Source organism: Elephantulus edwardii, unplaced genomic scaffold (assembly GCF_000299155.1).
Source record: "Elephantulus edwardii isolate Elephantulus edwardi_28Jun2011 unplaced genomic scaffold, EleEdw1.0 scaffold00815, whole genome shotgun sequence".
Lineage (NCBI taxonomy): Eukaryota > Metazoa > Chordata > Mammalia > Macroscelidea > Macroscelididae > Elephantulus > Elephantulus edwardii.
In genome coordinates, this window is record NW_006400565.1 from 11,335 (window position 1) to 20,577 (window position 9,243).

Below are 9,243 nucleotides of genomic sequence, written 5' to 3' on the forward strand. Positions count from 1 at the left end.
TATCAATATCAGGAAAACAAAGATTCTTACCACCAAACTGATAGGCAGTGTCATGATTGATGGAAAAGAGATTGAAACTGTCATCAGCTTCCTCTTGCTTGGATCCACAATTAAAAAACACACTTAGTACCAGCAGTCAGGAAATAAGGAGGCGCACTGCACTGGGAAAATCTATAGCGAGGGACCTTTCCAAATTATTGAGGAGTAGTGATGTCAGTTTAGGACTAAAGTATGTCTAATTAAGATCATAGTCTTTCCAATTACTAGCTATGCATCTGAGAGTTGGACAATGAATAAGTATGACAGAAAAAGAATTGATGCCTTTAAGCTTTGATTTTTGAAAAGAGCACTGAACATCCCATGGACAACCAAGAGAATGAACAGATATGTCTTGGAGAGGGTACAGCCAGAGTGCTCTTTGGATGCAAGAATGATGAGACTTAACCTGACATACTTTGGGTATGTTTCTAGGAGATGCTATTCCTTAAAGAATGACATATTGATGGGAAGGATGCAGGGTTAGCAAAGGAGAGGAAGGCCCTCAACCAGGTGAATTGACACGCTGACTGCTACAACGGGTTCTTGTGTCAGGAAGTGTGAGGATGATACAGGATATAGGATCTTTTGTTCATAGGAGAGCTATGAGTCGTGCTTGACTTGATGACATCTAACAACAACAAACAACAATCATGATGTTGCCTATTGGCCTAGTGGTGATGATTTTTGTTTTGTTAATGTTTAAAGTCAATCTAAACCAGAGGCTAAGCAGAGGGTGAGGTGTTGCAGTGGAAGGAACAGCTTGAAACAGGACCAGATTAAGGGAGAGATTGATGTACTAGAAACTTCTTGTTATGTATCATTGACTCTGAGTCAATCCATAGATGACTCTGGATGTGTTTTTACAGCAAGTAAATCATACTGGAGGAGATTGCCCATCTTTATTCCACAGAGCAGCTTGTGGGTTCACACTATTGCCTTTAAGATCGCAGCACAGCTTCTCACCAGTAGACCACTGTAGCTGTGGCATAACAAATTGAAGTCTTTTGAAGGGGTAAGAGATTATAGACTCTTGCTCTCGCAGTGTTGCTATTCCTACAGGGATTCTGCTTCTATCTGCTCTGGGATGCATTGAAACAAATTATTAGAGAGGATTTATATCATTCTCAGCTTTAGAGCAATAGAAAAACCTGAATGAAAATAAATATTTACAACAATTTCATGCGGAAATGTATTGTACATTTTCCTCTCAGTTGAAATAGTTAATAATCAATTGTTGATGTTGTGTGCCATGGAATGGGACACAGCCATATGGGTTAGTTTTCTTAATATTGAGATATGTCTCAACATCACGATTGAAGGATATATCTTTTGTAGCACGTACTTCAAGTCCTCTTTACTTTCTGAAAAACTGCAGACATTGATAAGGAAATGGTAAAACTTGCTCTATTCTCAAACAGTGTGATCCTACTCATAGAAAATTCCAGATACTCAGGAAGAAAACTTTTGGAATTAATTGATAGATTCTGCAAAGTGGAAAAATCCAAGATCAATATGCAAAACTAAGAGAAATTTCTTTACTTCAACAAATAAAACTCTGAAAAAGAAATAATGAAACAATGACATTTATAATATCTACCCAAAATGCATAGGAATAAATATACATGTATATAGGAAATACTTACATAAAGAAAACTGTAAAACAGTACTGCAATAAACTAAAAGATACATGCATAAAAGGAAGGATATAAGATGCTCATGGCTAGGAACACTTAATATTATAAATATGTCAGTATTATGCAAAGTGATCTAAGGATAAAATTTAATTAACTCAATGATCCATAAACATCCCTTAAGGAAATGGAAATACCATTAGTAAAGTTTATGTAAAAAGTAAGAAAACATTAGATTAACTGGCAGGATAGTTAACAGTGAGTTGCATTGCTAATTCAAAGACTCAAATCTCAGGGATCTTAATCCACCAAGAGCTCTGCCAAAATAAGATATATAGTCTCTTCCAGCTGTGATTTATAGCCTCGGAAATGCAATAGAGGGTCACCATGAACCAAATCAAACTGAATTGCAATGAGTTTTCATTTGATCAAGAAAAACAAGTTAGAAGGTCTCATAATAGAAATTTCGGACCTATTTAATGGAATGAATACTGAAAAGAAAACTCAACCACATATGTATAGACGATCTTTCACAACAAAATGAAATCCATTTTATGGGAAAATGAATCCCTTTTAACAACTAGCTTTGACAAAACTTGACACCCATTTGCAGAAAGATTAAACATGAGCACAACTCTTATCTATACAATTACTAAACCAAGATGAATCAAGGACCTAAATGTAAGTTGAAAACTATAAAAATCACCAAAGGGGGGGGAAGAAACAATTTTAGGGGCTCTATTAATGGCATAAATGTCTATTTATGTCAAACTGAATTTTAAAAAAGGCAAAAACAAAGGATGATAAACTAAACAAGTGAGCCTTCTAAAAATTATTACACATATCACAAGTTTTCTAGAACAGCGAAAAGAGGACCTACAGATTTTTTTATTAAAGAATCCAATAAAAGTAACCCCAATAGTTTTCAACAACATATCTAATGGGAGATTAATATAAAAAATATATGGAAAACACCAACAGCTCACAAACAAAAAGATAAAGTAATTTAAAAACTACGCAGAAGACACAAAAACTATTTACTACTGTTGATTTTGCTTTTTTTAAGGAGAGGAGTGAACTGGGAGTGGAGGTGGGGTGGGCGGGGAGAAAAGTGCAACAATGAATGAATGGAATTCCAAAATTTCTGTAGATTTTCATTGAAATGAATAAAAAGAAAAAAAAACATGGATGAGATACCATTTCACCCCAGCAACAACAGTAAAATTCAACAAGGGAAGCTCAACAGAAATATTCAATAAATACTAATGAAAAGTGTGGTGATATCTGAGCACTGCTAATGGGACTCAATGATGTCAGTCTGGAGACTGCACTTGATACAGGCCATGATCTTTGCAATCACTTGCTATGTTTCAGAAAACTAGACAGTGAATGAGCTGACAGAAGAAGAATTGATTCTTTGAGTTGTGGTGCTGGAGAAACATCTTGAACGTAGCATGGATAGACAAGAGAACAAACAGGATTATCTGGGAGTGGGTAAAAAAACTGGTTGCTACTTGGAAGCAAGGATTTTGAAGCTCTATCTTATCATACTTGGAGCATGAGGCCAGTAAGGAGTAGTCCCTGGAAAAGGACATCGTGGTTAGAAGGATGAGGGACAATGCAGTAGAGTAAAATCCCAGATGAGATGGGTTGCCACAGTAACTGGGGTAATTGGGGTAGATGTGTTGGAGAAAGTGTTGATCAGGAGAGAGCAGAATTCAGAGATATTGTATGCAGAGTTGCTATAAGATACAGGCAACTAGACAGCACATAAAAACAACAATGGGACACAAAATGATGCAATCACTACGAAAAGCCGTTTGGTGCCACCTTAAAGAGTTGGAAATAAAAATATATGCTGCAATAATCCCACTAATATGAATATATCCTAAAGAAATAAGGTCTGGTACAGGAACAGATATATGCATACTCATGTTGATTGCAGTATTATTTGCCAAAGAGAGATAGAAACAAACTAATTATCTACCAGTGGGTGATTAGATAAATAACTTGGTTTACAAAAGCACCATGACTATGAAACACTAAATAATACCATAAAACTCACAAAACAGCACTTATTTTGGGTGAGTCTGGAGGACAGCATGTTAAGTAAAAATAATCAGTCACAAAAGGTGAAATATTGTAAGATTCTACTATTATGAAACCTTAAGAAATGGTTCACACAGAAAAAGAAAAAGTCCTTGGTGGTTGCCAGGGACAGGACCCTAAAGAACAAGGAGAAGAAATTAGTAACTAGATATTAGACGCATACTCTGTTGTATATGTGTTTATAAAAGCCTTAGAGTGACCATTTAAGGTGAAATGTTAGGTCATACACAAATAGAATAAAGAGTAGGGAACAAAATCAAGGAGGCATACAAACATTTAATCCACAAGACTAATGGACTGCAGAAATGTCAAAATCCACTACCCTGATACCAGAAATGGATATGTTCCACCGCTACCTGTTGTATAATTGTTCACATGAAAATGTCTTGGAAACAGCAGGTAGACTAATGTGATGAAAAAGCCCTCAGAATAATAAAAGGTCATTCTTGCTGGTCCAATAAAATTGTTGGACCCCTGAAACCATGGCCTTTAATAGACCTTTGACCTCAGAAGTAAATTCATCTAAAATCAACTTTCAGTAAAACGATACTCAATATATCAAGTAAGCAACAATACTGCCAGGCACATACTCAAAAAATCAAAAGGGGAGTATTTGCTCAGGGAGAAAACTCAGAGGGTAAGAATAGAAAAAATAAATGAAACTAGAACAAGTCTGAATGGCTGGGAAACTTTCCAGTGAACCAACAAAAACAAGGGACACAGAGGAGCTAGGGAATTGAACAAAGGAGGGATCATTAATGTGAGAAGTTATGGAGTTATACAGCAAATCAAGTATTTAGGATAGCATTGGCATGGCACTTCTTATAATTGGCACTAATATTGTTGTTGTGTATATAACCAAATAAGAACTGACCCATAGCTAATCCTCCAGCAGATTTTCAGAGGTATAATCATATGGAAGGAGATTGCCCATCCTCCCGTGTAGCAGATATAGGATTTAAACCACAAGCCTTCGGGATTGCCGTGCAGATTCTTACCACTAAGCCACCAGAGCTCTAAGACTCTAACAGAATTAATTATGATTTCCATGTTATTTTTATGACATCACAGTTCAAAGACATCAAATATTCTGTTATTCTTTGTCTAGTTCTCAGCAGCATACCAAGTGATTGAAAAATCATTACTTGACTCAAGCTTACCTTAGTCTTCAAACTGACTTCATTGCTTTTCAGTATTTTGCACAGGTATCTGAGAGCAGACTTGTCCAAAGCAATGCATCTTCTGATCTCCAGACTTCTTTTACCAAGAAGATTGTTAGTGGATCCTAGAAAAATGAAATCATTAACCGTTTCAATTTTTCTTCTTCTACCATAATGTTGTCTATTGGCCCAGTGGTAAGAATTTTGATACTAAGATGCAACCTATATTGAAAGCTGTAGTTTTTTATCTTCTGCAGCAAGCATCTCAAAATGAATGGAGAAAGGATAAAACTTCGCGTAAATCCTTTCTGACTGTAAATCATGCAATGTTCCCTTGTTCAGTTTGGATAACAAATTCTTGGTCAAGATTTAGATTTTTTGTATGAGCACAAGTAAATGCTTGAAGATTCACATTTTCAGTGTTAGCCATAGTTTCTTGCTATCCACATAGTCAAATGTCTTTTCATAGTATATGAAACACAGATGACATTTAAGAGTCAATAATAATATTCTCTGCACTCAGCCAGGATTCATCTGGCATCAGAAATTACATCCCTGGTGCCATGGATTTTTTTAAGCCTAGCTTGAACATCTGGTTAGTTCCCTGTCAATCTTGTTCCTGTTAGCTTTTTATGATATTCAACAGTATAGCATGCATTTGAAATGAATGGTATTATTTGATAACTTCCACTTTCTGTTAGATAACCTTTCTTGGGAACAAATATTGATTTAGCAAATTATATATAGATTGATTGTATTACCATTGCACTCAGAATAATTTTAAGTTATTGAAACCTAACTGCCAATGAAACATGAAATATAATATGTAAAAATAATTTATATCAAACCCATTATACAAAAATCCTATCCCAGATGTTAATTCCTAGAGCATATTGGAACACAAATCATAGACTGGTTTACCATATTGCGAAAGCCAGCACTATTATATAAATTTAAAAATCAGAACACATAAATTTCTACATTAACCTTTTGAAATTACAATTTAATTATTATCCACATACCCATTTCCATGTCTGCAAGCTTTTCTTATGAATTAATAAGTAAATTTGTTTCATTATTCAAATAGGGCTCATGGTTCTGATTTTTACAAGCACATTAGTAGCAGTTTGGTTTTTTTAAAATAAGCATCTTTAAAATTATTCTTTATTAAAATAGCAACATAATCTTTAAAAATGTGATTTTTAGCATATTGTTTTATAATTTATCTGAGATTTAAAATATGCATTATAGATAGCAGTTATATATTAGAATTATGCTTCCAAATCTTAAGTATGAAATTTTAATTAAAATTTAGAGCAAAATTTTTGTTAAAGAATCCTTTGTAATATTATTATTCTAGATCACGTAGGGAGGATAGTGTCTGTTGGAACTGTTTGGATTTTGTCACTTCTCTCCCCACATTTGTTTTACAGTAACTACTTAAAAAGGAATGCTTACCAAAGCACTTGGAACTTGGGGGTTTGACCCATAGAGGTGGACTCAAAAGCATGGCTTAATTTTCAATTTATATACTTAAGATGCACTTGATCCAAGTCATAGTATTGTCAATTGTTTTCCATGTATCTTAAAGTTACACAGTGTATGACAAAAGAAGAATTAATGCCTTTAATTGTGGTGTTGGTAAAGCTTGTTGAATAATAGTACCGCATTAATATATACTCTCAAAACAACGAACAGATACAGCTTGTAGGAAATGCAACCAAAGTGCTCCTTAGAAGCAAGGATGGTGAAATTTTGTCTCACTTACCTCAGACATTTTTCAGGAAAAATCATCCCTTGGAAATACTCATTCTGCTGGGAAAGATAGAAGAAGATCAGCAAAAAAGAGCAAGAACTTCAATGAAATGGATTGATAGAATGACTACCACAATGGGTTTGAGCATAACAGAGATAATGATGATGGTGCAGAATAGGTCAAAGTTCAGATTTGCTGTTGAGTCAGTCAAATTGATGGCATTTAACAGCAACAGAACGGTTTCCATTTAGGACTGGAGCCCAGCTCCTGACTAGTAGGTCACCACCAGATAGATAAGTAGATAGATGATAGATAGATAGATAGATAGATAGATAGATAGATAGATAGATAAGCTCTGCCAATTATTGAAAATAACTCATGTCGTTGTTGTTGTTATGTGCCGTGGCGTCGTTTGCGACTCATAGCGACAACAGCCCTAAACCCTGCTCTGTCCTGTGCCAATTGCTCTGCCTCTGACACTCCCATGCCGATTATCCCAGTCACTGAATCAATCCATCTCATAGAGGGTCTTCCCCTCTTGCGCCGTCCCTCCACCCTCCCAAACATGATGTCCCTCTCCAAGGACCTGTCCCTCCTACCCTGTGAAAAAGTAAGCCAATTACTGTCTATTTATATAAGTAATCTCAGATCAATTCCCCACTGTAATCACATGACGACGATACTTTAGAAGATGCTGATGGAACGCCGCTCTAGGGCCGCATGGATCACCCTCCGCTTGCACCCTTTTTTTCTGGCCGGCAGTTCTGCTGTAGTTTTTCCTAAACCGCGAGTCTTAAGGAATATCTTATAATTTTTTGTTTAGGTTTAAAAAAATTCCCCTGAGAACTTGACCTCCAACTCAGCTAGAGGGAAACTTAATAAGGAATCCATGAGACAGTTTTATGAGAGATAATGATGAAAACCCTTATTGGCAACAACTGAGCCTGGAGACTTTGCTAAATTTTCCCGGAGTAAACAGTGATGGCTGGGAATAAAGGGAGGGAACATGCTGCCTAATCCTTTAATATTGAAAGAGTTGGATTTAACAGAGGTGAAAAGTTACTAGCTGTAGTATTAAAGCCACCACTGATATTTTCTGATATAGATCATAAACCAGTGCTGCTGGAATCAGGAGAAGATTAAGAGTACATGCTGGCCTTGAAACAGGAGTGTGGAGAAACAGTGAAAAGGATCCTTTATTTTTTAGAACCACCTAAAGAAAAGTAAGTTATTGAAAAGTATACTAAGAAACCTATGAGAATATACAAAGAAGAATAAGAACAAGATTAGACTACCAAGAGAGATGATGCCAAGGGGAAAAAAATGCAAAAAGGCAGGTCCAAAACCCAAAAAGACAACAGATACCAGCAAAGTCAATTCGCTCCCTAATAATAATAGTTGTTGTTGTTGTTGTTGTTGTTAAGTGCCGTCGAGTTGTAGGCAACTCACAGCAGCCCTATGAACGAAAGTCCTCGGCAGTTGCATGACTTGCATCCTTTCTCCAAATAGTAACAGTACTAATGTGAAAAGCAAAATAGAGGAATTAGAAAAAAGAGATGACGGTGAAAAATCAGATGAGGAAGCTGAAGAGAAAGAAACAGAGAAAAATAAAGAAGGAGCTGATGGTGAAGATGATTTTGATACATACAGAACAGGAGGAGTATGATGAAGAGGAGCAAGTAGAGGAAATGACTCCATTAGCTCTTTCTTTGAAAATGAACATGATTTTGGTGCAGATAGTGATGACAACACGGACGAAGCACCATATTAGCCTGCTTTCTCAAAAATTTTATGATTCACTTACCAAACATTTGGACAGGATGATTTGTTTCTGATATAAGTAAGTATTCTGGTTGTGTTCCTTCTGTGTTAGACAGTTGTTATCAAAGCTATCAGAACCATTTTGTTTACATAGTAGTTGATTTACAAATAAATCTTTGACACTCTGACGTTCCCTTTAAACACTCCTGTCATTTTTTGTAATAAATGTATTCAGGAATGTTTTTATTTGGATTAGATTGCACCTAAAAATCTTTTACCTATTTCAATCTATGCATTTGAATATACTTGACAAATTGTTTAATTTTTGATCTTTTGTAAAACTATTGCTAATCATCATAATATATTTCTGTAGTCTAAAAATGTATCTAATACTGCACATAGGCCGTTTCAGAACAAAGAAACTTGAAAATACTGGTTTTAAATTTTTACCCAGTATATTCTGAACCTCTACATTGTGACTGTATAAACCAACCCAAGCTTAAAGTTTAAACACTGGAAGTTTCATGACTGAAAGCAAACGTAGCAGAAAAAAGGCCAATCTGAGCTACATAAATTTCACAAGTCACATCTCAACTAGTTGAAACTGACATCCACCTGGGTGAATAGTGTAAATACCTGAATGATGAGCTAACATCATTTATACCATGTGTGATTTAATCATTCTACTGTAATAAATTTGATACCTTCAACCGCTATGCTATCAGGACTCCAGTGTGACATCTTCAGATAGCTGTGTTTAATGAAAAATCATACAGAGACATTTTAT

At 35.5% G+C, this 9,243-nt stretch overlaps 1 pseudogene; it reads left to right on the forward strand.

Moving 5' to 3' along the window:
* The first annotated feature begins 7,676 nt into the window (after window positions 1-7,676).
* LOC102869592 lies at window positions 7,677-8,466 on the forward strand (annotated as a pseudogene).
* Window positions 8,467-9,243: the final 777 nt, after the last annotated feature.